The sequence below is a fragment of the Chiloscyllium punctatum genome, chromosome 36 (genome assembly GCF_047496795.1).
Source record: "Chiloscyllium punctatum isolate Juve2018m chromosome 36, sChiPun1.3, whole genome shotgun sequence".
In the NCBI taxonomy this organism is placed as follows: domain Eukaryota; kingdom Metazoa; phylum Chordata; class Chondrichthyes; order Orectolobiformes; family Hemiscylliidae; genus Chiloscyllium; species Chiloscyllium punctatum.
In genome coordinates this window covers 58,867,584-58,895,200 of record NC_092774.1, presented here as the reverse complement: position 1 = coordinate 58,895,200, position 27,617 = coordinate 58,867,584, and the positions used below count along the sequence as shown (strand labels likewise).

The window sequence follows — 27,617 nt, the reverse complement described above, 5'->3', positions numbered from 1 at the left end:
ATACTCAGCATGGACTCGTTGGATGAAGGGTCTGTTCAGTACTGTCAGACTCTGTGACTGATCTGTACTGGTCTTAAAACCATTTTCTTACCTCCCCCTATAAGCATCCACTTCTTTGTTGTTCAAAACTCAGATGAACTTCGCCTTGAATATGTTCAATGACCCCACTTCTGAACTCAATTCCTCTTCGTAATATACCACTTGCCTTGCTCATTGCCTGCTGCATCTGCCCGACAGCTGGCATTGACTGGTGTGGGACTCTGAGACCCCTTAGTACATCCATACATCATTCCTGATGAAGGACTTGTGCCCGAAACGTTCACTGTCCTGTTCCTCAGATGCTGCCTGACCTGTTGTGCTTTTCCAGTGCCACATTTTTCGACTTTCACCTCTAGTCCTCACTTTCTCCACATTCCAATATATAATCATTTTAACAATGCACTGCTTTTTTTTTAAACAGCAAAGGCTATAACTTCACATTGCGGAACTGCATTTGCCATGTGTTCGCCAATTGAGACACAGACCTGGACCAACTTCGGGAAGAGGCAAAAGACTGAGTTCTGAACAAAAACCGTAGCACACTCAAAACGTCGGCTCTGTTTCCCTTTCCACGGATGCTGCCTGACCTGCGGAGTTGCTCCTGCAATTTCTGTTTTTGTTTTTAACTGAACGTCCATTTCATCTACCGGGATGAAACACGCAGACTCGCCATTTGCAGATATTTAACCCTTTCGAAACCTGAGAAGTGATTGAATTCAAACAAACTCTGCAAGGATTCACTTTTTGTCAGCTCCACAGGCAGAGAGATCTGGGAAATGAAGCTGCCAGTGTGGTTCTGTATTGATGGGCCGAGTGGTGAATGCGATGGACATGAAATCCATTGCGGTTTCCCCACGCAGGTGTGAACCCTGCCGACTACAGTTGAGAAACGACGTCAAAAAGAAAGGGAGATTGCTCCACGGTTTTTTTAAAGATGCAAATCAGTGGAGCGGTTGAAGTATTTCAATCACATTGGGACTGGTCGGGAATTTGTAGCCCACTGCCTGTCAGGGTGGAACAAGCAGATACCCACAGAGCTGCTATTGAGGCGATGAGCCAAGAGTTTGGAAATGAGATCGAACAGTGAGGGGCGTGAAGTCGTAATCGAAGTTAAGCAGGCACCTGAGGACAAAGGTGTTTTATTTGCCAGTGAAAAATACTGCTTCACAAAGTTGGGATTATGGAAGGGAAGCAGTGACGGTGATTATCTTTGGCTGTTCCTCTTGTGAATGTTCCCATTGCTGCGCATGTCCGTGTTAACGTCAGAACTCTGCAGCATGGCGGTGTCAGGTCCGCACAGTGCCAGGGGCGCAATGGATGACGCATCTGACTCCACCTACCTGTTTGAAATGCAGCTCACAGCTTCTTCACACACCCCAATTAATCTTTCTCATTGTCCTGAAGCCGGCATACGGTTTGAATTCCCGAACTGCGGGAATGAGACTTTTTTCACTGTGTCGCTTCAGTAAGTGTCCCTGAGAACATCAGAGTCAAGTCACAGCGCTGTCAGAGGAGAGGAAGCTGAAATAGCCCCACACGCTGCTCACCGGCACATTTCACTTTCCCCAACTCACCGCCCCAACCACTGCGGCTCTTGGGAGTGGAAAGGGAACAAACACCAAAACCCAGTCTCAGCTTTGTAAATCTTCAGGAAATAAGAAAACTGTACATCCCTTCGGGTCTTCCATCCTGGACTGACAGCGTTGATTTTAAATGGCTGTCCAGTCAGTGCCGATTCGTTTTGGCTAAAAAAAATCTTCCTTTTCTCATCCCAGCATTTCTTGCTACAGAGAACTGTGTGGCAGAGTTCATGTATATATTTCCTTGTATGGTATTTTGTAAATTACATTCGTTTGCTGGTTGTTTGTATCGGGTATTTCAGGTTCATTAGGGGCTGTTTAAGTGTGTTGGGAGGTTTGTGGGCTACCATGATGCTGAGAGGGTTGAGTTGTCTGGACATCATTTCCCAGATGTCTTTAATGTAAAGTAATGTGGCTAAGGTTTCTGCAGACGTTGTGTCTGCTTGTGTCAGTTTGTTGATGTGAAATCGGCACACTGGGTTTATTGGGTCGGCAAAAGTGAGGACTGCAGATGCTGGAAACCAGAGTTTAGATCAGAGTGGTGCTGGAAAAGCACAGCAGGTCAGACAGCTTCCGAGGAGCAGGAAAATCGATGTTTCCGGCAAAAGCCCTCATCAGGAATAGAGGCAGGACACCTCCAGGGTGGAGAGATAAATTAGGGTTGGGGTGTGCTGGGCCAAAGGTAGCAAAAAGTACAATAGGTGAATGGGGGTGGGGATGGAGGTGACATATCAGAGAGCAGGGTGGTGCGGATAGGTGGGGAGGGAGATTGGCAGGTAGGACAGGTCATGAGGACAGCGCTGAGCTGGAAGGTTGGAACTGAGGTAAGGTGGGGGGAGGGGAAATGAGGAAACTGGTGCAGACCACATTGATGTCCTGGGGATGAATGTATCCGAGGCAGAAGTTGGGACGTTCTTCCTCCAGGCATCGGGTGGGGAGGGAGCGGCGATGGAGGAGGCCCAGGACATGCATGTCCCTGGCAGAGTGGGAGGGGAGGTTAAAATGTTGGGCCACAGGGCGCTGGGGTTGATTGTTGCGGGTGTCCTGGAGATGTTCCCTCAAACGCTGTGACTTGACTCTGCGACGGGGCTCCAGTCTCCCCAATGTAGAGGAGACCGCATCGGGAGCAATGGATACATGAAATGACAGTGGTGTTCGCCTTCTTCCTTCCGTGACCCGGGTTCGACTTCCGGGCAGGAAAGCAATTTTCAGGAGAGCTGTCAAACTTCTCCCGCATATCCCTGGTGGTCTAGTGGTTAGGATTCGGCGTTTTCACCGCTGCGGCCCGGGTTCGATTCCCGGTCAGGGATTCAATTTTCAGTGTTGTTGCATGGCTATCCATTCTCCTTAAAAGCGCTGGACAGTTAATTATTTGTCTTCGTAGTGATTGGGTGCTACAGTGTGTCGTGTTTCGTTGAAATAGTGCCCTCGTTCAGATTTGTTTGTATGCGTAGGGATGATTACTTCTGTAGCGAAATACTTGGTTCGCGTGTGGTGTTTTCCTGTAGAGGCTGTTTTGATTTTACCATTGACTGTTCACTCTACTGTGACATCTAGAAATGGCACTTTGTTGTTGTTCTCCTCTTTTGTGAATTTTATGCCAGTAAGGAGATTGTTGATGGTGTTGTACGTTTCCTCTAATTTGTTTCATTTTTTGATGACAGAAGTGTTTCATCGGTATTTCGTTGATTTATTTGTAGGGCTTGTTACTGAATATAAAGTGGGTGGTAACCACGAGGTTGACAGTGCTATCTTTGCTGATGAAGTTGGTGCTGTGTTTTTGTCTTTAGTTCTTCGAGTAGTGTCTTCAGTTTTCTTTGGTCACGTTGATGTTAATGGATGTGAACAGGGCTGTTATGTCAAAGGACAACATTATTCCATCCTCTTCTATCTTCGTGTCTTTGGTGTTCAGGAATTCTTGGATGGAGTGAATGGAGTGGCATGAATCTTCGACTTGGTGTTTTAGTCCTCAGTGGAGGCCTTGGACTAGTCTGTATATTGGTGTTCCAAGTAGTGAGACTCTGGCCTGTGGGGGGCTCCTTGTTTGAAAAAGAGGAGAACAACAATAAACTGCCATTCTTAGATGTCACAGTAGAGCGAACAGTCAACGGGGAACTTCAAACTGGCATCTACAGAAAAACAACACACACAAACCAAATACTTAACCACAGAAGCAATCATCCCAACACCCACAAACGAAGCTGCATCAGGAGATTATTTCAACGAGCCACTACATACTGCAGCACAGAGAAACTACGAAGAGCTCAAGAGAAATAAGTATATGGTGCATTGAGGGAGAACGTGTCCCCAATAAACCCATTCCGCCGATTTCTCATTGATGCTTTCAAGCTGACTCTCAAAAATTCGGTTTGAACCTCCATTCTTTCCTCTTTGTTTTTTGTCGGTTTTGAAAGCTTTCCCAATCCTCTGACTGAGTATTGGAGTTGGGAAGTTATGTTGTGGTTGTACAGGACATTGGTTAGACCACTTTTAGAATATTGCGTGCAATTCTGGTCTCCCTCCTATCACAAGGATATTGTGAAATTTGAAAGGGTTCTGAAGCACCAATAGGTCCACAGAGGGGAAGCGGCCCTTCTGCTGCCCTAAGTATGGGAAGGCCTTCAATGATTCTGCTGCCCTGCTGACGCACCAGTTGGCCCACACCGGGGAAGGCTGTTCTCCGGCCCCAAGCGCAAGATGGCCTTCAGCAGGTCTTCCCACCTGCTGAGACACCAGTGGGTCCATACTGAGAGGCCGTTCTTCTGCCCCAACTGCAGGAGGGGCATTGCTCTTTCCTCCGACCTACTGGCCCATTGGTGTGTACACATGGTGGAGAGGTCGTTCAGTTGCCGTATGTGCAGGAAGGCCTTCAGCAATTCCTCTGCCCTGCTGAGGCACCAGTCCATCCACACCGGGGAGAAACCGTTCTCCTGCCCCGAATGTGGGAAGGTCATTACCTGCTCCTCCACACTGCTGAATCACCAGCTGGACCACACGGGGGTTTTGGGGGGGTGGGGAGACAGTGGAGGAGGGGGGAGGCCATTCTGCTGCCCTCAGTGCGGGAAGGCCTTCAGCAATTCCTCCACCCTACTGAAGCACCAATGTGCCCACACCAGGGAGATGCCCTCCAGCTGGCCCGAGTGTGGGAAGAGGTTCATGTTTTCCTACAACTTGCGGAAGCACCAGCGCTCCCAGCAATCAGATCCCACCGGTGACGCTGCCTTCGGTCACCTCCCAGGACTGAACCTCCTGCCAGTTCTGACAGTGGGTGCAGTGGGAGAGTAGGTGGGCTGTTTTTCTTTTCTGCTGGACTGCAATTGCCTCCCCCACACCCCACAATCACAACTCCAGGGGGCTCAGGTTTAGCACTACTGCCTCATGGCACCAGGAACCCAGGAATAATTCCATTCTTGGGGTCTGTGTGCAAGTTATGGAGGGTAGGAAAATGGATCTGAGTGGGTTAGTCTTCTGAAGATCAGTGCAGATGTGTTCGGCTGAAGGACTTGTTTCCACATTGTGGGAGTTCTATGATTCTATGAGCTTTGCCTTCAGTGGATACTGCTGCTCATTGAGCCTGGGACTGCACATTGCCAATGAAATGATCCAGAGAAACCGAAGACCGCAAGACCATCGGAGAAGAGGTTAGGCCATTCGGCCTACTCTGCCATTCGTTAGTAACAAAAGTATTGGATGAGATGAGCTACACTGCGGAAACAGGTCATTCGTCCCAACAAGTCCACACCGACCCCCCCCGCCACCCCCCGAAGAGTCACCCATCCAGACCCATTTCCCTCTGACTAATGTACCTAACTCTATGGGCAATTAAGCATGGCCCATCTACATGACCTGCACATCTTTGGTTTATGGAAGAGAACAGGATCACAGAGAGAAAACCTACGCAGATTCTGGGAGAAAGTGCAAATTCCTCACAGATAGTCACCCAAGGCTGGAATCAAACCTGGGCCCCTGGTGCTATGAGGCTGCAGTGGTTACCACTGAGCCACTACATATTGCAACCCGAAGTTGGCAAGCAGGAGGTTAGGAGAATACAGCAAGCCAGGCAGCACCAGAATGTGGAGTAGTCAGCATTTTGGGTATTAACCCTTCTTCAGGACTGAAACGTTGACTTCTCCATGAGAAACGATTCACAGGAATGTTGCTGGGGGTTGGAGGGTTTGAGCTACAGGGAGAGGCTGAATAGCGTGGGGCTGTTTTCACTGGAGCATCGGAGGCAGAGAGGTGACCTAATACCGGTTATACAATCATGAGGGGCATGGACAGTGTAATAGACAAAGTCCTTTCCTTGGGGTAGGGGAGTCCAGAACGAGAGGGCATAAGTTTAGGGTAAGAGGCGAAATATATTAAAGGGACAACTTCTTCATGCAGAGGGTGGTACATATATGAAATGAGCTGCCAGAGTATATGGGTCAGGTGCTGTCAAATGGGAGTAGATTAATTTAGGATATCAGGTCAGCATGGACAAGTTGGAACGAAGGGTCTGTTTCCTTGCTGTACGTGTCTCTGACTACTGGTCCTGATGTAAGTTTAAAATAGAGTCCAAGTAACTTTGAATAGTTCAATCTTGTTGAGCTCACCTCCTGAAAAGTTTCAGATGAATCCCTCTGAGAGATACTGTTTAAACATGCTGAGTTGGACAAAGTATCCCATCAAGTTCAACACAAACCCAGAGTGGAAGAAGTCAGAAGTCAGAACACCAAGGGGACCAAAACTGATCACAATATTCCAGGTGCAGCCTCATCAACGTCCTGTATTCCTGCAACATAACTTGCCAACATCTGTACTCAATTCCCTAACTGATGAAGGCCAGTGTGGTGAAACCTTTCATCACTGCCTTGTGTACCGATGTACTCAGAGATATAGGACCTACTTTAAACTGATCCACGATCTAGCTGCTGGTAGCACAGAAGTAGAGTAGTGCTGCGTGAGTGTGCTGGGTCGATAACCCAGAGGTCGATGGGTAAAAACCATGTGATGCTATTGCTCAATGTCTCTGTAAGCTGCTTTCATATACAAAGGTTCTGTGCATCTGGTTCCCAAAGCTTCTTCAGTGGAGGCGTGGCCGCTGGAGCCCAGGCGTTCAACAACCCCCCGGAGCTGGAGGAAGTTCCAAGCTCCAAGAAGCGCGGGGTAAGGCTGGAAGCAGGATTTGCTCAAGGCTTGTATTTTTAACTCATTTTAATGGTACCTACTGTATGGGGCTATGGTTTACATTAAAACCGGAGGATCATATCAGAGTGTTTATATTTAGCAGTGGTAGTTGGTAAAATGCACTCTCTGGGGGAGCACTTTATATGATGCTGCATTTCTTGCCTTCTGCCCTTACCCCATTTCTTATCTCCCATCTTGATTTTATATTTTTTTGGTCAAATTTAATTTCATATTAATCAGACTTGCGATTCACTGTGTGCTATTAATTTGTTTGTTTGAATATTATAAGTCAAAATTAATGGTGTCATGTCATATCTGATGTCAGAGTTTGACATTGAATGTGCAGGTGTGAATACCAGTAAGTTGTGAAAATAAATCAAGAACTTGTGGTTTTTAACAAAAAGAGCAGTTCACTGATATTCATGGCATCGTCTCATTTGGGTGTGATGATTCAAATCTGACCAACAAACCGTTTCATGCAGTCATCCAATTGAATAAAAAAATTCTTTAATTTAATTAAAGAAAATAACTCTGGCAAGCTAAGATTTATGCAATCTATTTATAAGATTATGTCCATTGCTCGCAATATGGTCTCATCCACATTGAGGAAACTGGACGCCAACTAGCGGAACATTTCAGGGAACAACTCTGGGAATCTAAATCTAAACGACACACCGCCCTGTGGCGGGACACTTTAACTCCCCGTCCCATTCCACCAAGGACATGCAAGTCCTGGGCCTCCTCCACTGCCAAACTCTTGCTACCCGACACTTGTAGGAAAACACCTCAACTTCTGCTTTCAGACCCTCCAACCACATGGTATCAATGTAGATTTCATCAGTTTCCTTATTTCCTCTCCCCCACCTTGTCCCAGATCCAACCTTCCAATTCGACACCAACCCCTTGACCTGTCATACCTGTCCAATTTGCTTCTCACCTATTTGCTCCACCCTCATCTCTGACCTATCACCATCAATCCCTACCTCCATCAACCTATTGCACTCCCAGCTGCCTTCCCTCCAGCCTCACTTCCTTCCCATTTATCTCTCAGCCCTCTTGGGCCACCCTTTATTCCTGATGAAGAGCTTATGCTCGAAACCAAGACTGTGATGAAGCAACATCCTCAACAAATAGGAAATAGCTCCCAAGTGAGATTTCATTCCCTCTTCTGTTTCCCAGTTCTTTCAGAAATAAGGAATGTCTTTTCCTTCCCCTAGAAAGTGGTCTTCCACTTTGCGCTGTCTGAAGTGTTATCCCTCACCACTCCTTCAGACACCTTTTAAGAATCCTTTCAACCTGTTTTTCTAACAATTGTGGAGGTGACCAAAAGCAAACATTTCACTTCTCCTCAATGTCCCATTTCTCCTCCTATGAGCCATTTTGTCATGTTGTCTCCGTTACAAGCAGCCGAGTGCACTTGGTTTCTGAATTGAAATTTGGCCATTGAAGGGAACAGGATTAATATTTATCGATGGCTAGCTGTGTTTGCACTAACTGTAATTATCCACCAATATGATGTCTTTTGTTCCACCAAAATTGGAAACAATGATCTGTGTTTATATTGCAGTCGGATGTAGAAAATCATCCCAGCGATCTTCACGTTATTATAGTTTACTGAGGCCATGACAGCATTACGTGGCAGTTTGATGTGACTAAAACCTGGATGGAAATCTCTAGATTATGTTGTAAAAATATCGGTATAATGTGATTCACACTGCGCTGTCACCAACTGAACGAAGCGGCTGTGTGTTTTAATCCCGTGATGAACAGTTTGTGTTTTACTTCTCACATTGCGGGGAGCTGAGCATTTACCCAAACAATGGGCACACCACCTCCCTGACACAGTGTTCACAAATCAAACTGACAGCAAAGATTCACGTGTGATCGAAAGTTTCCGCAAAGAACTTTCAACACAACGTACTCTTTTCTTCATTCGACATGTTCGATATTGATTGTAGTGAGCCTGACGTGATTTGAACACACAACCTTCTGATCTGGAGTCAGTCGCGCTACCGTTGCGCCACAAGCTCACGGATGGTCTGTGCGCTCTGTTGATGCTTAAGGGAAGTGATCGCACTACAATGATTTTACGTTCATGTCTGTTCTGTTTCTCCCCCTTCTCTTTCTGTCTCTCGAAACAATTTCCAACTCTCTCTCAATAAAAATCTGAAAGAACTGCGGATGCTGTATATCAGGAACAAAAAACAGGAGTTGCCGGTGACCCTTCCACAGAACAGATGGTGATTGGGAAATTGTCGGTTTATATGCAGGAGATATTGTGGGAGGAAGGCGGAGATCAGGACAGAGCCCAAAGCGAGGGAAGAACTGTTGGACAGAAAAAGAAGTTGATAACGATCTGCGTGGGAGGGTGAATAACTGTTAATGGAGACTGTTCGTGGCGAAGTAGTGTGGAATGACAGACTATGTGATAACAAGACTTGGTGTGTGTGGAAGGGACGAGGATACTATGGAGTTCAGGTCCTCGAATGATTGAATTGGATATAGGGACCAGAGGGATGTATGGTCCCCAAGTGCAATATTCGGTGCTCTTCGTTCTGCTGGTGCTGAGCTTCGCTGGAACACAACAGCAAACCGGAGACAGAGATGTTGGCCGGGGAACAGGGTGGGGTGTGGAATTGGCAGGCAACTGGAAGCTCAGGGTCTTTTTTGCAGGCAGAACGTAGATGTTCTGTGCAGCAGTCACCCAGTTAAGGCTTCGTTTTCCCCAATGTAGATGAGGCAACATTGTGAGCAGCAAATGCAGTAGACTGGGTTGTGGAAAGTGCAGGTAAAGGGCCACTTCACTTGGAATGTAAGTTTGGCTCCTTGGATAGCGAGGAGGGAATAGGTAAATGGGCTGGTGTCACACATTCGGCACTTGCAGGGGAAAGTGCATCTCAACCTGCAAGTTTACTTTGAGAAAATCCTGGACTTGAACTCCCAAGTCTCTTTACATTTCGGATTTCTGCATTTTCTCCCCATAATCTTCTGTTCAAACATTGACTATCTATGTCAGGGCAGCACCAGTGATTTCCTGACATATGGATTGTATTTGGGGATATCAAGGAACGTCAGGAACTGTGAGTACCTCAGGAGCAATCGTTATTCCTGGGGGAGGCAGAGAGGAATGTGGTGTGGTCCTGTAAACTCCAGAACTTTGAAAACTTCATGAGTCAGCAATAACTCTTTCTGGACCAAGAAACGAAAGGGCCAATGAGAAACTGCTACAAGGGAGTTAACAAATAACATACATTAACTATCACTGGGAAGGAGGAGGCAAAACAATGAGCAGTTCCTTTGGACAGATGAGATAATGGTGTTTAATAACTGTGTGACAGAAGGACAATTAATTCTGCCTGTAGAAGGAACGCCTTGGCATAAAGGGGTTAATTGCAGGACAGGCTGTTTCAAACAGGTGGAAAACCCTCAAAGATAAGAAGGCAAGCTACAGACCTGAGGTCTCTAGAGGTGTGGGGAGGTGGTATCAAAATCTAAAGCCCAGCACACTCACTCAGCACTACTCTGCTTCTGGGCACTCAGCAGCTGGATTCTGCATCAGTTTAAAGTAGGTCCAATATCTCTGACACCATCGGTACACAAGGTAGTGAAGAAAGGTTTCAGCACACTGGCCTTCATCAGTTAGGGAATTGAGGACAGATGTTGGCAAGTTACGTTGCAGTTATACAGGACGTTGATGAGGCCGCACCTGGAATATTGTGATCAGTTTTTGTCCCCTTGGTGTTCTGACTTCTGACTTCTTCAACTCTGGGTTTGTGTTGAACTTGATGGGATACTTTGTCCAACTTAGCATGTTTAAACAGTATCTCTCAGAGGGATTAATCTGAAACTTTTCAGTAGGTGAGCTCAACAAGATTGAAGTATTCAAAGTTACTTGGACTCTATTTTAAACTTACATCAGGAGCAGTAGTCAGAGACACGTACAGCATGGAAACAGACACTTCGGTCCAACTTGTCCATGCTGACCTGATATCCTATATTAATTTAGTCCCATTTGACAACACCTGACCCACATACTCTGGCAGCTGATTTCATATAAGTACCACCCTCTGCATGAAGATGTCGTCGCTTTTAATATATTTCGCCTCTCACCCTAAACCTATGCCCTCTAGTTCTGGACTCCCCCAGCCCAGGGAAAAGACCTTGTCTATTACCCTGTCCATGCCCCTCATGATTTTGTAACCGCTATTAGGTCACTTCTCTGCCTCCGATGCTCCAGTGAAAACAACCCCACGTTATTCAGCCGCTCCCTGCAGCTCAAACCCTCCAACCCCCAGCAACATTCATGTAAATCTTTTCTCATAGATAAGTCACTCTTTCAGTAATGAAGAAGGGTTAATACCCAAAACGCTGACTACTCCACATCCTGGTGCTGCCTGGCTTGCTGTATTCTCCCAACCCCCGGCTTTCCAACCTCGGGTTGCAATATGTAGTGACTCAGTGGTTACACCTGCAGCCTCACAGTGCCAGGGACCCAGGTTTTATTCCAGCCTTGGGTGGCAGTCTGTGAGGAGTGTGCACATTCTCCCAATGTCTGCGTGGGTTTTCTCTGGGTGGTCCTGTTTTCTTCCATAAACCAAAGATGTGCAGGTCTTGTGGATTGGCCATGCTTAATTGCCCATAGAGTTAGGTACATTAGTCAGAGGGAAATGGGTCTGGATGGGTTACACTTCGGAGGGTCGGTGTGGACTTGTTGGGACAAATGGCCTGTTTCCACACTGTAGCTAATCTCATCCAATACTTTTGTTACGAACGAATGGCAGAGAAGGCCAAACTTCTTCTCCGATGGTCTTGCGGTCTTAGGTTTCTCTGGATCATTTCATTGGCAATGTGCAGTCCCGGGCTCAATGAGCAACAGTGTCCACTGAAGGCAAAGCTCATAGAATCATAGCACACCCACAATGTGGAAAAACAGGTCCTTCAGCCGAACACATCTGCACTGATCTTCCGAAAACTAACCCACTCAGATCCATTTTCCTACCCTCCATAAATTGCACACAGAACCCCAAGGGTGGAATTATTCTTGAGTTCCTGGTGCCATGAGGCAGCAGTGCTAACCCTGAGCTACCTTGGGGTTGGGTTTGTGGGGTGTAGGGGAGGCAATTGCATTCCAGCAGAAAACAATAACAGCCCACCTACTCTCCCACTGCACCCACTGTCAGAACTGGCAGCAGATTCAGTCCTGGGGGGTAACCGAAGGCAGCGTCACTGGTGGGATCTGATTGCTGGGAGCGCTGGTGCCCCCGCTAGTACTTCCGCAAGTTGCAGGAAAACATGAACCTCTTCCCACACTCGGACCAGCTGAAGGGTCTCTCCCCAGGGTGGACACACTGGTGCTTCAGCAGGGCGGAGGAATTGCTGAAGGCCTTCCCACACTTAGGGCAGCAGAATGGCCTCCCCTCCTCCGCCACTGTCCCCCCCCCCACTAAACCCCCGTGTGGTCCATCTGGTGATTCAGCAGTGTGGAGGAGTGGGTAAAGACCTTCCCACATTCGGGGCAGGAGAACGGCTTCTCCCCGGTGTGGATAGACTGGTGCCTCAGCAGGGCCGAGGAATTGCTGAAGGCCTTCCTGCACATAGGGCAACTGAACGACCTCTCTACCATTTGGATACACCAATGGGCCAGTACGTCGGAGGAAAGAGCAATGCCCCTCCTGCAGTTGGGGCAGAAGAACGGCCTCTCAGTGTGGACCCACTGGTGTCTCAACAGGTGGGAAGAACTGCTGAAGGCCATCTCGCACTTGGGGCCGGAGAACAGCCTTCCCCGGTGTGGACCAACTGGTCCGTCAGCAGGGCAGAGGAATCACTGAAGGCCTTCCCACACTCAGGGCAGCAGAAGGGCCTCTTCCCCTCTGTGGACCCATTGGTGCTTCAGAACCCTTTCAAATTTCACAATATCCTTCTGCTTGGAGGGACACCAGAATTGCACACAATATTCTAACAGTGGTCTCACCAATGTCCTGTGCAGCCACAACATAACTGCGCAACTCCAATTCAGGCAGCATCCAAGCAGCTTCGAAATCGACGTTTCGGGCATAAGTCCTTCGTCAGGAATAAAGGCAGTGAGCCTGAAGCATGGAGAGAAACACACTGCAAATTGCTTCCCTGACCGGGAATCAAACCCAGGCCGCAGCGGTGAAAGCGCCGAATCCTAACCACTAGACCACCAGGGAGACGGCAGCGAAGTTTGACAGCTCTACTGAAAATTGCTTCCCTGCCCGGAAATCGAACACGGGTCACGGTAGTTAGAAGGCTTCCACAAAAGTTGTTTCTTGTATCCATTGCTCCCGATGCGGTCTCCTCTACATTGGGGAGACTGGAGCCCCGTCGCAGAGTCAAGTCACAGCGTTTGAGGGAGCATTTCCAGGACACCCGCAACAATCAACCCCATCGCCCTGTGGCCCAACATTTCAACCACCCCTCCCACTCTGCCAGGGGCATGCAGGACCCGGGCCTCCTCCATCGTCCCTCCCTCCCCACCCGATGTCTGGGGGAAGAACGCCCCAACTTCTGCCTCGGATACATTCAACCTCAGGACATCAATGTGGACTGCACCAGTTTCCTCATTTCCCCTCCCCCCACCTTACCTGAGTTCCAACCTTCCAGCTCAGCGCTGTCCTCAGGACCTGTCAATCTCCCTTCCCACCTATCCGCTCCACCCTCCTCTCTGACCTGTCAACTACGTCCCCAACCCCATTCACCTATTGTACTCTTTGCTACCTTTGGCCCAGCACCCCCCAATTTATCTCGCCACCCCTGGAAGCGTCCTGCCTCTATTCCTGATGAAGGGCTTTTGCCCGAAACGTCGATTTTCCTGCTCCTCGGAAGCTGTCTGACCTGCTGTGCTTTTCGAGCACAACTCTGTTCTAAACTCTGGTTTCCAGCATCTGCAGTCCTCACTTTTGCCTACCCAATAAACCCATTGTGCCAATTTCACATCAACAAACTGACACAAGTAGACACAACGTCTGCAGAAACCCTAGCCACATTACTTTACATTAAAGACATCTGGGAAATGATGTCCAGACAACTCAACCCTCTCATCATCATGGTAGCCCACAAACCTACCAACACACTTAAACAGCGGCTAATGAACCTGAAATACCCGATACAAACAACCAGCAAACGAATGTAATTTACAAAATACCATACAAGGAAATATATACATGAACACTGCCACACAGTTCTCTGTAGCAAGAAATGCTGGGATGAGATAAGGAAGATTTTTTTCAGCCTAAACGAATCGGCACTGACTGGACAGCCATTTAAAATCAAGGCTGTCAGCCCAGGATGGAAGACCCGAAGGGATGGACAGTTTTCTTATTTCCTGAAGACTTACAAAGCTGAGACTGGGTTTTGGTGTTTGTTTCCTTTCCACTCCCAAGAGCCGCAGTGGTTCGGGCGGTGAGTTGGGGAATGTGAAATGTGCCCGTGAGCAGCGTGTGGGGCTATTTCAGCTTCCCCTCCTCTGACAGCGCTGTGACGGGACTCTGATGTTCTCAGGGACATTTACTGACGCGAGACAATGAAAAGAGTCTCGTTCCTGCAGATCAGGAATTCAAACAATATGTCGGCTTCAGGACAATGAGAAAGATGAATTGGGGTGTGTGAAGAAGCTGTGAGATGCATTTCAAACAGGTAGGTGGAGTCAGATGCGTCATCCATTGCGCCCCTGGCAATGTGCGAACCTGACGCCGCCATGGGTCAGAGTTCTGACATTAACACGGACATGCGCAGCAATGGGAACATTCACAAGAGGAACAGCCAAAGATTATCACCGTCACTGCTTCCCTTCCATAGTCCCAACTTTGTGAAGCAGTATCTTTCACTGGCAAATAAAACACATTAATCCTCAGGTGCCTGCTTAACTTCGATCACGACTTCACGCCCCTCACTGTTCTAGTCTCATTTCCAAACTCTTGGCTCATAGCCTCAAAAGCAGCTCTGTGGGTATCTGCTTGTTTCCACCCTGACAGGCAGTGGGCTACAAATTCCCGACCAGTCCCAGTGTGATTGAAATACTTCAACCCCTCCACTGATTTGCATTTTTAAAAAAACCGTGGAGCAATCTCCTTTTCTTTCTGACGACAGTTCTCAACTGTAGTCGGCAGGGTTCACACCTGCGTGGGGAAACCGCAATGGATTTCATGTCCATCGCATTCACCACTTCGGCCCACCAAAACAGAATCACACTGACAGCTTCATTTCCCAGGTCTCTCTGCCTGTGGAGCTGAGAAAGAGTGAATCATTGCAGAGTTTGTTTGAATCCAATCACTTCACAGGTTTCGAAAGGGTTAAATATCTGCAAATGGCGAGTCTGGGTGTTTCATCCCGAAAGATGAAATGGACGTTCAGTCAAAAACAGAAATTGCAGGAGCAACTCAGCAGGTTAGGCAGCATCTGTGGAAAGAGAATCAGAGACAACATTTCAGAACTCGTTTTTTTCCTCAACCAAGTACAGCCAAACCTGCTGAGTTTCTCCAGCAGTTTCTCTTTCTGTCTCGGATTCTCAGCATCCGCAGTTCTTTACGTTAGAAACACAATCAATTCAGAAACCCCTTTGTGCTGCCTCAGTGGAAAAGATTTCCTTTTAGGAAACATTTTCCTGAAACCATTAAAAACGTGCACTTTCGCAGCCAAGAAAGCGGTAGGAGCGAGAACAAGAAACACTCCGTCCCTGAGTGGTCTCTAACCACCAACCTTTCGATTAACAGCCGAACGCGCTGACCAATTGCGCCACACAGATAGGCCTGGGCCCCGCAAGCACAGTGTCTTTGAGGAACCTACTAATCAATTCATAATTCAACCTGTCCCGCCCAAAATTACCATTGTCTTCTATCAGTTTTACTTTTCCATAATAAAGCCTTTGACATTCATTATGGAGACATGGGGACAGCCTGATCCCACCATCTGCAGGCACATCCATGTCACGAGGAACGAGCTCTGCTACACCGGGGCCATCGCCCTCCGAGCCTTTCAGTGTTTTGCCTCTTCCCGAATTTTCTCATTGGCCCCGAGCCGAGAAGGGGTTTGAACTCCTGATGTGCCGAGAATTCTTTCAATGTCTCGGGTCAGTTCATGTCCCGAGAATATCAGAGTCAATCAGCCTCTTAAACAAGGGGACAGTGTCTGGACTGTCTCTGCTCAGTCCGTCAGTTCATCCTTCATTCTCCTCTAATTCCACTTCCCAAAGAGTTTCTAAAGATTCACAAAGCTGGAGACTGGGATTTGTGTTTTACTTCCTGAACATTTTTCCACCTGCTAACTGACGATATTTTGCCAAAACCTCTTCCCCATTGTAACATTTGCATCATGTCCAGGGATGAGGAATTTCCATTTTGTGGAGACATTCCCAAGTTTGGGAATGTTCTCTTTGGAGCAAAGAAGGTTAACTGGAGATTCCCAGGGGCTGTTGTCAATGATGGGAGAAGACGTGGTGGGAATGGGCAGATTAATGATCAGAAGAACCTATTGCCACTGACTAGGTTCAGTTCCCAGAGGACAGGGATTGAAGTTCTTTAATGGAAAGCAGCATTTGTGTCGAACAAACACAGCGAATACTGCAGAAAGCCAAGGGGTCGAGCAGCATCTGTGGAAAGGTAAACAGAGCCGACGTTTTGAGTGGTGCTACGGTTTTTGTTCAGAACTCAGTCTTTTACCTCTTCCCGAAGTTGGTCCAGGTCTGTGTCTCAATTGACAAACACATGGCAAGTGCAGTGCCGCAATGTGAAGTTATAAACATTGCTATTTACAAAAAAAAACAGTGCATTGTTTAAATGGTGATATATTGGAATGTGGAGAAAGTGAGGACTAGAGGTGAAAGTCGAAAAATGTGGCATTGGAAAAGCACAACAGGTCAGGCAGCATCTGAGGAGCAGGACAGTGAACGTTTCGGGCACAAGCCCTTCATCAGGAATGAATATGGATGTACTAAGGGGTCTCAGAGTCCCTCCACACCAGTCAATGCCAGTTGTCGGGCAGATGCAGCAGGCAATGAGCAAGGCAAGTGGTATATTACGAAGAGGAATTGAGTTCAGAAGTGGGGTCATTGAACATATTTAAGGCGAAGTTCATCAGAGTTTTGAACAACAAAGAAGTGGATGGTTATGGGGGGAGGTAAGAAAATGATTTTAAGACCAGTACAGGTCAGTCACAGAGTCTGACAGCACTGAACAGACCCTTCATCCAACTAGTCCATGCTGAGTATGTTCTCAAACTAAACTCGTCCCACCTACCAGTGTTTGGCCCATAACCCTTCCATCTTTCCTATTCATGTACTTATCCAAATGTCTTTTGAACGTCGTAACTATACGTGTATAAAATCATGAGGGGCATGGATAGGATAAATAGACAGAATCTTTTCCCTGGAGTGGGTGAGTCCAGAACGAGAGGACATGGGTTTCGCGTTAGAGGGGAAAGATACAAAAGAGATCTAAGGGGCAACTTTTTCACGCAGAGGATGGTACGTTTATTGAATGATCTGCCAGATGAAGTGGTGAAGGCTAATACGATTGCAACATTTGAAAGGCATTTGGATAGGTTTTGTGAATAGGAAGGGTTTGGAGGGATATGGGGCCGTGTGCTGTCAGGTGGGACTCGATTGGGTTGGGATAGTTGGTCGGCATGGACAAGTTGGACCAAACAGTCTGTTTCTGTGCTGGACATCTCTATCTCAATGTTGAACATACTCTGTGACCTGGCCTCCACAGTTTTCTGTGACAACAGATTGCATAGATTCAGCAATCTCTGGCTCAAGAAATTTCTCCTAATCTCCATTCTCCCTTTATGCTGAGGCTATGCCCATGGGTATTAGTTTCTCCTCCCAATGAAAACATCTTCCCAATGTCCACTCTGTCCAGACCGTTCAACGTTCTGTACGTTTCAGTTAGATCTCCCTTGAATGTGGGCCTGTTAATCAGCATGAACCAAACCCTTCAGGATGAGGACAGCAGGGATTAGATTCAACAAAGTGAGAATGGAGGGTGAGAGTGTGGGATGGAGATTTTCAGCTTTTAGGGAATAAGGTAGGAAAGAAAGTTTAATGTAAATTATAATTGATCAGATGAGCCGATGGGCCAAGGAGTAGTGGATGGAGTTTAATTTAGACAAATATGAGCTGTTGTATTTTGATGAGGCAACTCAGGGCAGGACCAATGTGGTTAAAGGTAAATTAATGGAATTCTGTGCTCAAGGAAGCAGTAGAGGCAGCTTCATTAAGACACTGTTGGATGGGTTTTTTTGCGTGGCAAGGGAATTAAGGGTAGTTGGGATTTATGCAATTAGGAGGAGCTGAGACGATTGATCGATCCGCCATGATTTTAATGAATGGCGGGCCAAATGGGCTACTCCTTCTATTACTTTGAAACGACACCCTGCGTTTCCCATGGCCTACCCACCTAACCTGCACGTCCCTGGACACTGGGCAATTTAGCATGGCCAGTCCAAATCAAGGCCAGTGAGCAACGTAGTGATGTGGAAACCAAACACCAGAGAATGAGAGAAAGGGACAAGGAGAATAAATGTACTAGCAATCAAAACTGGATTCTCACCATCACAAAAAATAAAACTATAAGCTGCATTGTAAAAAAAAAGCGAATTAATTGACTGCACACATTGAAGAGAATAATTATGATCTGAGACTCCTTACAGAGATATGGCTTCAGAATGACAAGGATTGGATCCAGAATTTTGAGGGGATACGTGGCATTCAATTCGAGTGAGAGGCTCACTAAAGGTAGAGGGTGGGCACTGCTAATCAAAGCACTGATAACATGGTAGTCTGTTGTCAGCTCGGATTTCAGGTCCTGATTTCTCTGTCCTCTTCTCCCTGTTCCCACGAGTAAGATGTTGTCTGTTCTCAGCTCAGCTGGCTTTCTGCTGAAACTTTGAACCCCTTTTACACCTTCCAGAGCAATGAAACATTCAGTTCATCAAGGCGTAATCCAAAATATTCTCAGCCTGACAACCATCCAGACTGAGAGAGTCATCGGAGCAGGGAATAAAACAAGAAAAATGAAACAAAATTAGACATAAATGCACATTTGTTGCTTAAAGTGTGTTCATTAGATAGTAAACCAGAATTAGGGGTCTCCCAGGATTCTTATCATCCCCCCCCCCCCCCTTGAGGAATTCCCTCTCCCTAACAACATTTACATCAACAGAAATAAAGCATCGACTATCAAATAGACATAGAGATATACAGCACGGAAATAGACTTTTTGATCCAACACATCCATGCTGACAAGATGTCCTATATAAATCTAGTGTCCCATTTGCCAGCATTTGGCCCATATCCCTCCAAACCTATCCTATTCACACACCCATCCAGATGCCCTTTAAATGTTGTAATTGTACCAGCTTCCACCACGTCCTTGAGCCTATTTACCCTATCCATGCCCCTCATGATTTTATAAATGTCCATAAGATCACCCCTCAGCCTCCGACACTCCAGGGAAGCAGCCCCATCCTATTCAGGCTCTCCTTATACCACAAACCCTCCAACCCTGGCGACATCCTTGTCAATCTTTTCTGCACAGTTTCATGTCTCACAACGTTGTTCCTATCCAACAGTGGGGAGACCAGAATCGAATGCAATAATCCAAAAGTGGGCGAACCAATGTCCTGTACAGCTACAACATGACCTCCCAACTCCTATACCCAATGCATTCAATGAGCCAAATGGCTTATTTCTGCACTGCAGCGATTTAATGATTTGATTTTGTACTAGAGTCAATTGCAGTCACTGTCTCTGGTTTATGGTGTGTCAGGGTGGGATCACTGGTACCAGAATTGCATGCAATACTCCAGTCGCAACATGACCTCACGACTCCTGCACCCAGTGCATTGACTAATAAGGTCAGGCATATCAAACGCATTCTTCACTATTCTGTTGATGTGCGACTCCCCTTTCAAGGAACTATGAACCTACGATCGAATCATACAGCATGATCATGGACTTTTGGTCCAACCAGTTCATGCCAACCATAATCTCAAACTAATTCAGTCTCTCCTGCCTGCTGTTGGCCTGTATCCCTCCAAACCTTTCCTATTCATGTACTAAAACAAATGTATTTTTTTGTACCCGCATCCATTGCTTCCTGAGGAGGTTCATTCCACACATCAACCACTCTCTGTGTAAAATTAGTATTTGAATGGCAAGGATGAAGTTGAATTGAAATGGTTCATTGAAATAAACAGCTTCTACCAAACCCCCTACAGCAGGTATGGCAGCAACTCCAACTCTGGAGTCTCTCAAATCGGTATTTCCATGGAGTGGAGGGGAGAGTAAAGTGTTGGATTCACAGAGGTGGGCGTCTTCTGAGAGTGTAAAGCTAAAATTAAACCCCGTGATTTGCTTGAACTCAAACCGCATTGACGTGGAGGAGAGCGAAAGGAGTTTTAAAAGTGTCCTCCCCTCCCCATGTGCCTCATCTGCAAGGCAGCGCAGGCGCAGTGCGACCCCCCCTCCCCCCATTGTGGACGTCACAATGTGGAGGTAGCCCTGTCAATTTCAGAGAGAAACTCCCTCCCTCTGGGCAACATCTGGGAGCAAAACAATGTCTCCCCTTTTCCATTCCTCATCCTGGGAGGGGGAGAGAGAGAGGCGTGGGGGTGGGGGTGGGTGTGGAGTGAGGTGGAGACTGTTCACTTGTAGCAACTGGAGTGACTCCATGGAGGGAGCAGGCTCTCCAAAGGTGCTCAGATGCTCTCTGTCCCTCTCAAAGGTATTTTCCTTGTGTATTCCCTCAGTTTGGCACCCAAAGAGTTTGTACCCGGAAAAGGTTACTTCTTTCCTCATGCTCAGAATTATAAGGGTAGTTTCTCTTGGAACTGAGCAGTATTTAAGGGATTGGCACATTGATTTCAAATGTAGACATATATTGCTTCATATGGTGTATATCTAATATTGTTGGCTATTATAAAATCTTTGTGGCTATAATTGTTCACCTTCTAATGCAGTAATAGAGTCACGTTCTATATTTCTTGTCTTTTTTTATTTACTAGGACAGCAGGAAGTCATTCATTAACTTCACTGGCTTTCTTTTCCCAAGCAGCCTTGACATTTCATTATCATATTCTTGATTCAGCTCGATTTCCAGCACCTTTGTCGATAGCTTGTTCCAGGTTATTGCGATCTAAATTAAGTTTTCCTCGATACACACTTAAGGCTATCTTGTTGCATGAGGGTTTTCCGTGTCCTGCATAATATATGGTCAGCACTCATCTAGTGATCGACAGGAATTGCCACCGATGTTATATTCATTTAACAGTACTGACAGTGATCACTCAATTTGTGATTTTTTTTGCAGGAAGACATGCAGAAAGAAATCTGAAAACAAATGACACATTATTTTCTGACAGAGCCACTTGAATCAATGGGGCTGAATATCAGCAGCCATTCATTCGAGAAGAAATGTTTACTTTTGTCTGTATGAGAGATTTTGAACACTGGTATGGCAGGAATAATACTGAGACACCCGAGTGAGGGAGATTGAGTACGCTGTCTGTGAAAAATGTGTCAAACAATTTACTCAGCTTGGGGGATCAAAATCTCACCCCTCACAGTGGGGAGAGACTATGTATCCATTCTGTTTTTAATGTCAAACCCAGCGCGACACAAAGAATGCTCCCCTCATGGGGAAACCATGGAAACATGGGGACTGTGGGAAAGGGCTCCCTTCCCCATTGGAGCTAGACACCCACAGATGCGTTCTCACTGGGGAGAAGCCGTTCTCCTGCTCAGTATGCGGGAAGGGATTCAGTTGGCTGTGCAGACTGCAGACACACCAGCGAGTTCACACCAGGGAGAGGCCGTTCATCTGCCGCCATTGTGGGAAATGATTCATTCAGTCGTCCCACCTGCAGATACACCAGCAGGTACACACCAGAGAGAGGCTATTCACCTGCTCTCTGTATGGGCAGCGATTCATCGATGCATCCCACCTCCTGAAACACCAGTGGGTTCACATGGGGGAGAGGCCATTCACCTGCTCTGAGTGCAGGAAGGGATTTGTCGATTCTTACACCCTGCTGACCCACCAGCAGATCCACATCGGAGAGACGCCGTTCACCTGCCCGAAGTGCGAGACTGCGAAATGTGCAGTCATGTGGGCAACTTGTGGAGGCACCAGCCGATCCATGCAACGGAGAGGCCATTCACATGCTTTGTGTGCGGGAAGGGGTTCAGTCAGACATCTACACTGCAATCGACATAAGGGTCCATATCATGGAGAGGGCGTTCATCTGCTCTCAGTGTGGAAAGTGCTTCACCCGCTCCTCCCACCAGCGAGTTCTGGAAATTTTTGAGGATGTAGCTCTGAAGATGGACAAGGGAGATCCAGTGGACATAGTCTACCTGGACTTTCAGAAAGCCTTTGATGAAGTCCCACATAGGAAATGATTCATTCAGTCCCACACAGTGAGCAAAATTAGGGCGCATGGTATTGGGGCCAAAGTACTGACTTGGATTGAAAATTGGTTGGCTGACAGGAAACAAAGAGTAGTGATAAATGGCTCCCTTTCGGAATGGCAGGCAGTGACCAGTTGGGTACCGCAGGGATAAGTGCTGGGAACGCAGCTTTTTACAATATACATGAATGATATAGAAGATGGTATTAATAGTAATATTAGCAAATTTGCTGATGATACAAAGCTGGGTGGCAGGATGAAATGTGAGGGGGATGTTAGGAGATTAAAGGGTGACCTAGACAGGTTAGGCGAGTGGACAGATGCATGGCAGATGCAGTTTAATATGGATAAATATATGGTTATCCACTTTAGTGGCAAGAACAGGAAGGCAGATTACTACCTAAATGGAGTCAAGTTAGGTAAAGGGGCAGTACAAAGAGATCTGGGCTTTCTGGTACACCAGTCAAAGAAGGCAAGCATGCAGGTACAGTAAGTAGTGAAGAAAGCCAATAGCATAGTGGCCTGGAATATTGAGGGAGTGCAGCGTAGGTTCACGAGGTCAATTCCTTGAATGGCGAGACTATCTTACGTTGAAAGATTGAAGCGACTGGGCTTGTATACCCTTGCGTTTAGAAGACTGAGAGGGGATCTGATTGAGACATATAAGATTATTAAAGGATTGGACACTCTGGAGGCAGGAAACATGTTTCCACTGATGGGTGAGTCCCGAACCAGAGGACACAGCTTAAAAATAAGGGGTAGGCCATTTAGGACAATGTTGAGGAGAACCTTCTTCACCAGAGAGTGGTAGGTGTGTGGAATGCTCTGCCTCAGAAGGCAGTGGAGGCCCAGTCTTTATATTCGTTGAAGAAAGAGTTGGATAGAGCTCTCAAGGATTGTGGAATCAAGGGTTATGCAGATAAAGCAGGAACAGGATACTGATTGAGAATGATCAGCCATGATTATAATGAATGGTCGTGTAGGCTCAAAGGGCAGAATGACCTACTCTTGTACATATTGTTTATTGTCTATTGAGTTCATGTGCCATTGCAGGGGGATTGAAGGAGCGACGGCTGAGTGCCATTATCGACTGGACTATCAACCCAGTTCCGGGAATTCCCGGGGTTTGAATCACGCCAAGGCAGATGGTGGGATTGGAATCCGGTCAGAAATTTGGAGTTCTGAATCTAAGAATGAAACCATTTTTGGGGGGAGAAACTGCCATCTAATTCACTCATGTCCCTTTTAGGAAAGGAAACTGCCATTGTGGGAAATGATTCACTCAGTCATCTCAACTGCATCCTTTGTCCGGTCTGGCCTACACCTGACTCCAGACCCACAGCAGCATGGTTGACTCTTGACTGCCCCCCTCCATGGCAAATGAGTGGGAGTAACTTAAATGGATACAGTGTGTGGGTTGAAATTGCTGAGTGAGACAATACTTCCTTCAGCTTAAGGCTCTCCCAAGGACCAATTATAAAGGGACAACTCGGTGCTGACTAACAGTAAAGCAAGTGGAGTTGGGAGGAGTATGTGAGCTTTGAGCTGTTTTTAAAAAAAAACACTTCTTTTCACACACTTTTTTTGCTGGGGAGATCTGAAGCTGTAACAAAGTTGGGTGACAATAAAGGTTACTTGAACTTAACCCCAGTCTCAGACTGTCAGTGAAACCTATGAGATCCAATAGGTTTTTGTTTTAAAGCTGCTCAATTCTTTCAACCTCTTGCACTAAGTTTCAGAAGGAGCAGTGAATGAGTAGCTAATATCGCTAGAAATTGTAAAGTTTTCATCTCTGCAGGTATTGCATCGTTTCATTCACATTGTAAGGTTTACTGGCAGCACCTGGAAGTGTGGGATGTATTCACGAGAAACAAATTTAAAAATCATTCAACACCAGGTTATAGTCCAACATGTTGATTTGGAAGCACTAACTTTCGGAACACTGCTCCTTCATCAGGTGTTTGTGGAGCAGGATCATTGGAGAAACTATAGCAAAAGATCGCAGTTTTATGCAACAGAAATGATGATATAGAACAAACCGAGATTGTTGTGAAGTCTTTCATCTTTTAGAATGGGATGCAGGTTTTGGTTCATTAATATGTAAATCCCAGAACTTGTTTGAAGACACATTCTCGAGACAACTTAAGGTCTGTATCCCAATCTTGATTAGGAATTTATAAAATCTCACATGGATTGACTGCCTGTAGATTGTATTTGGCTCAAAAAGCGCACAATGTATCTGCAAATACAAATCACACCAAAGCCTTATATGTAAGTGTGCATGCATGAGAGTATGTGTGAGTGTGTGCGTGCTTGATAAAGTGTGTGAGTGATAGAGGATCATACTGTTCTGGCTGAGATATTGAGAGACCCTGGTGTAAGTAATTACGAATGCAATTATTTTGGTCACAGAATTGGACAATCATTTTGCAACAAAGTGATCTACTCTGAGAAGGAGGGAGTGTTCATTTCTAGGGTAAGTGAACAGTTTGGAGATCAGGGAGATGAAGTTCCAGACACTTGGGAAGGGCTAGAAATGAATTTGATAAATAAGACAAAGAACTGTGGATGCTGGGAATCTGAAACAAAAACTGAGAACACGGGAAAATCTCAGCAGGACTGGAAGCATCTGTGGAGAGAAAGCAGAGTTAAACTTTCGAGTCCAACAACTCCTCTTCAGGATTCTGAAATAGTTTGTGAGAACCCCTTAAGTCATCTGCCCAGCTCTAAGACCATAATACACAGGAGCAGGATGAAGCCATTTGGTTCATCGAGTCTGCTCCACCAGTCGATCATGGCTGATATATTTCTCCATCCCATTCTGCTGCCTTCTCCTCATAACCCTTGACCCCTTACTAATCAAGAACCTATCTCTGTCTTAAATGCCCTCAATGACTTGGCATCCTCAACCCTTCTCCTAGTGGAAACATCATCTCCATGCCCACACTATCCAGTCAGAGAGTAGTACAGCGCTGCCTGACCCACTGTGATCTCCAGCATTTGTTGTTTTCAGGAAGGATTCCAGCATCTACAACAACGCGCTTATAAATTTTGTACCCAGTTGGTTAGCTCTCCCTGGATCCCGTGAGATTTAACCTTACTCAACAATCCACTGCGTAGTACAATTAACAAAGTTCCCAGCCCCCACCTCTTTCTGCACACATGGGCAGCACTATGGATCAGTGGTTCGCTCTGCTGCCTTACAGCGACAGGGAACGGCTTTCGATTCCAGCCTTGGGGCGACTGTCTGTGTGGAGTTTGCACATTCTCCCTGCCGTGTCTGCTGGGTATCCTCCGGGTGGTCTGGATTCCTCCCAACATCTAAAGATGTGCAGTTTCGGGAGAAGTGGCCATACTAAATGGGCCCATAGTGTGCAGTAAGTGTCGTGGCATGGGATAGGGGAATGTGTCAACATGGGTTACGCATTGGATGGTCGATGTGGACTTGTTGGGCTGAATGGCGTGTTTCCACATTGCAGGAATTCTACGTGGCATTCCCCCAACTCCAAAGTCTCAGCACTCTTGGCTTTTCCCATGGACAGTGTGGGGGAGGGAAACAATGTTTTACACGGGAGTAAGGTTCCGTGAGTGTGAAGCTAAAAGTAAACGCAGTGCATTGCTTGAGTTGTTTTCCCCGGTAGACCAGAGGCTGAGGGGTAATCTTACAGACGTTTATAGAATCATGAGAGGCATGGATAGGATAAATAGACAAGGTCATTTCCCTGGGATGGGAAAAGTCCAGAACAGGACGATATTATGTTTGGGGTGAGGGAGGCAAGTGTAAGGAATGATCTGCCGGAGGAAGTGGTGGATGTAGGTCCAATTATAACATTTAAAAGGCATCTGGATGTGTATATGAATAGGAAGAGTTCAGAGGGATATGGCCAAGTGCTGGTAAATGAGACGAGATTAATTTAGGCTATCTGGTCGGCATGGATGAGTTGGACTGAAGGACCTGTTTCTGTGCTGTGTATCTGTGTGACTCTGGCTTGCCTGTAATGTTTGCCCTGCCTATGTGTTCAGTTTCTGTCTGGTGTCGGTGCCAATGCCTTGATATCTCATTTCCTCCATCTCCCCACTTCCACCTCCCCAGATGTTAACCATTTCGTGTCTGGTTGTTTCTCAAGAAGCTGCATTGAAGGTTCATCCTGAATTGCCACTTTGTTTGGTTCCCAAAATCAGACTTACTCACTCCTCGATGTCGTGAAAGATACTAACTCTCAGGTGGAGGATCCAAAATTCAGAGGTGTCTATCTTGATGTTTTCAGTTTTCGGTCTCTGTAAGATCCTGTATCAGGACCGTCAGGAGGATTAGTTTGAGCGGAGTGAGAATAGAGGGGTGAGAAGGGGTGGGATGGTGCTTTCAATTTTGTCGAAAAAGAAAAGAATGTTCTGCAGAAAGTAGAATTGCTTGTTCGGAATTTCTAACCTGGACTGACAGTAATGACTTTTGTAATCTCTTTTTACAGATTATTTGAAGATCTGAAGACGGAAGTTTCAATATCCATAGATGAAGAGCTTTGCCTGAAACATTGACTCTGCTGCTCCTCAGATGCTGCCTGATCTGCTGTGGTTTGACTCCGACTCTCCAGCATTTGCAGTCCTCAATTTCACGTCAATGTCTGGCAGTCACTGAATCCATCGGGACGATAACAATTTTCGACTATGATTCTGTGAGAAGGAACCAAGCTTTTTGGTTCCTCTTTCAGTACGTTTTCAGCATCAGTGAGACTGGAAGAGAGACCTGACTGTTGCAGCACTCTGATTGTGGAGCCAGTAAAAGTTATACGGACTGGGAAGAGGAATTCACGGCAGAGAGGTGCTGTATTCGCGTTTGTGTGCAGCTGAAGCTTCGGTCATGGAGAAACCCAAGGAATCCCGTCCCGTGGAGAAACCATGAATATGTGGGAACTGTGGGAAAGGCTTCCGTTTCCCATCTGACCTGGAGACTCATGGGCGCAGTAACACCGGGGTGAGACTGTTCTCCTGCCCTGAGTGCGGGAAGACCTTCAGCAATTCCTCTGTACTGCAGAGGCACCAGGGGGTCCACACAGGCGAGAGGCCATTCTCCTGCCCCGAATGCGGGAAGGCCTTCAGCTATTCCTCCTTCCGACTGACCCACCGCCGGGTCCACATATTAGAGAAGCCCTTCAGCTGCTCCAAGTACGGGAAGGCCTACAACGATACCTCTGCCCTGCTGAACCACCAGCGGGTCCACACCGGGGAGAGCCCGTTCTCCTGCCTCAAATGTGGGAAGGGCTTTAGCCAGGCATCCCACCTTCGGGTCCATACGGGGGAGAGGCCCTTCCCCTGCCCAGAGTGGGGGAAGGCCTTCAGCAATTCCTTCCACCTGCTGAGGCACAGGTGGGGCCATACCGGGGAGAGGCCGTTCACCTGCCCCGA

At 46.8% G+C, this 27,617-nt stretch overlaps 3 non-coding genes across 3 annotated transcripts; 1 reads left to right on the top strand and 2 right to left on the bottom strand.

Annotated features, from left to right (window-relative positions):
- The first annotated feature begins 2,857 nt into the window (after positions 1–2,857).
- trnae-uuc (transfer RNA glutamic acid (anticodon UUC)) lies at positions 2,858–2,929 on the top strand. The gene has a single exon. It is a non-coding gene; the product is annotated as a tRNA-Glu (tRNA).
- Positions 2,930–8,746: 5,817 nt separating this feature from the next.
- trnaw-cca (transfer RNA tryptophan (anticodon CCA)) lies at positions 8,747–8,818 on the bottom strand. Its single transcript has one exon. It is a non-coding gene; the product is annotated as a tRNA-Trp (tRNA).
- Positions 8,819–12,907: 4,089 nt separating this feature from the next.
- Positions 12,908–12,979, bottom strand: trnae-uuc (transfer RNA glutamic acid (anticodon UUC)). Its single transcript has one exon. It is a non-coding gene; the product is annotated as a tRNA-Glu (tRNA).
- Positions 12,980–27,617: the final 14,638 nt, after the last annotated feature.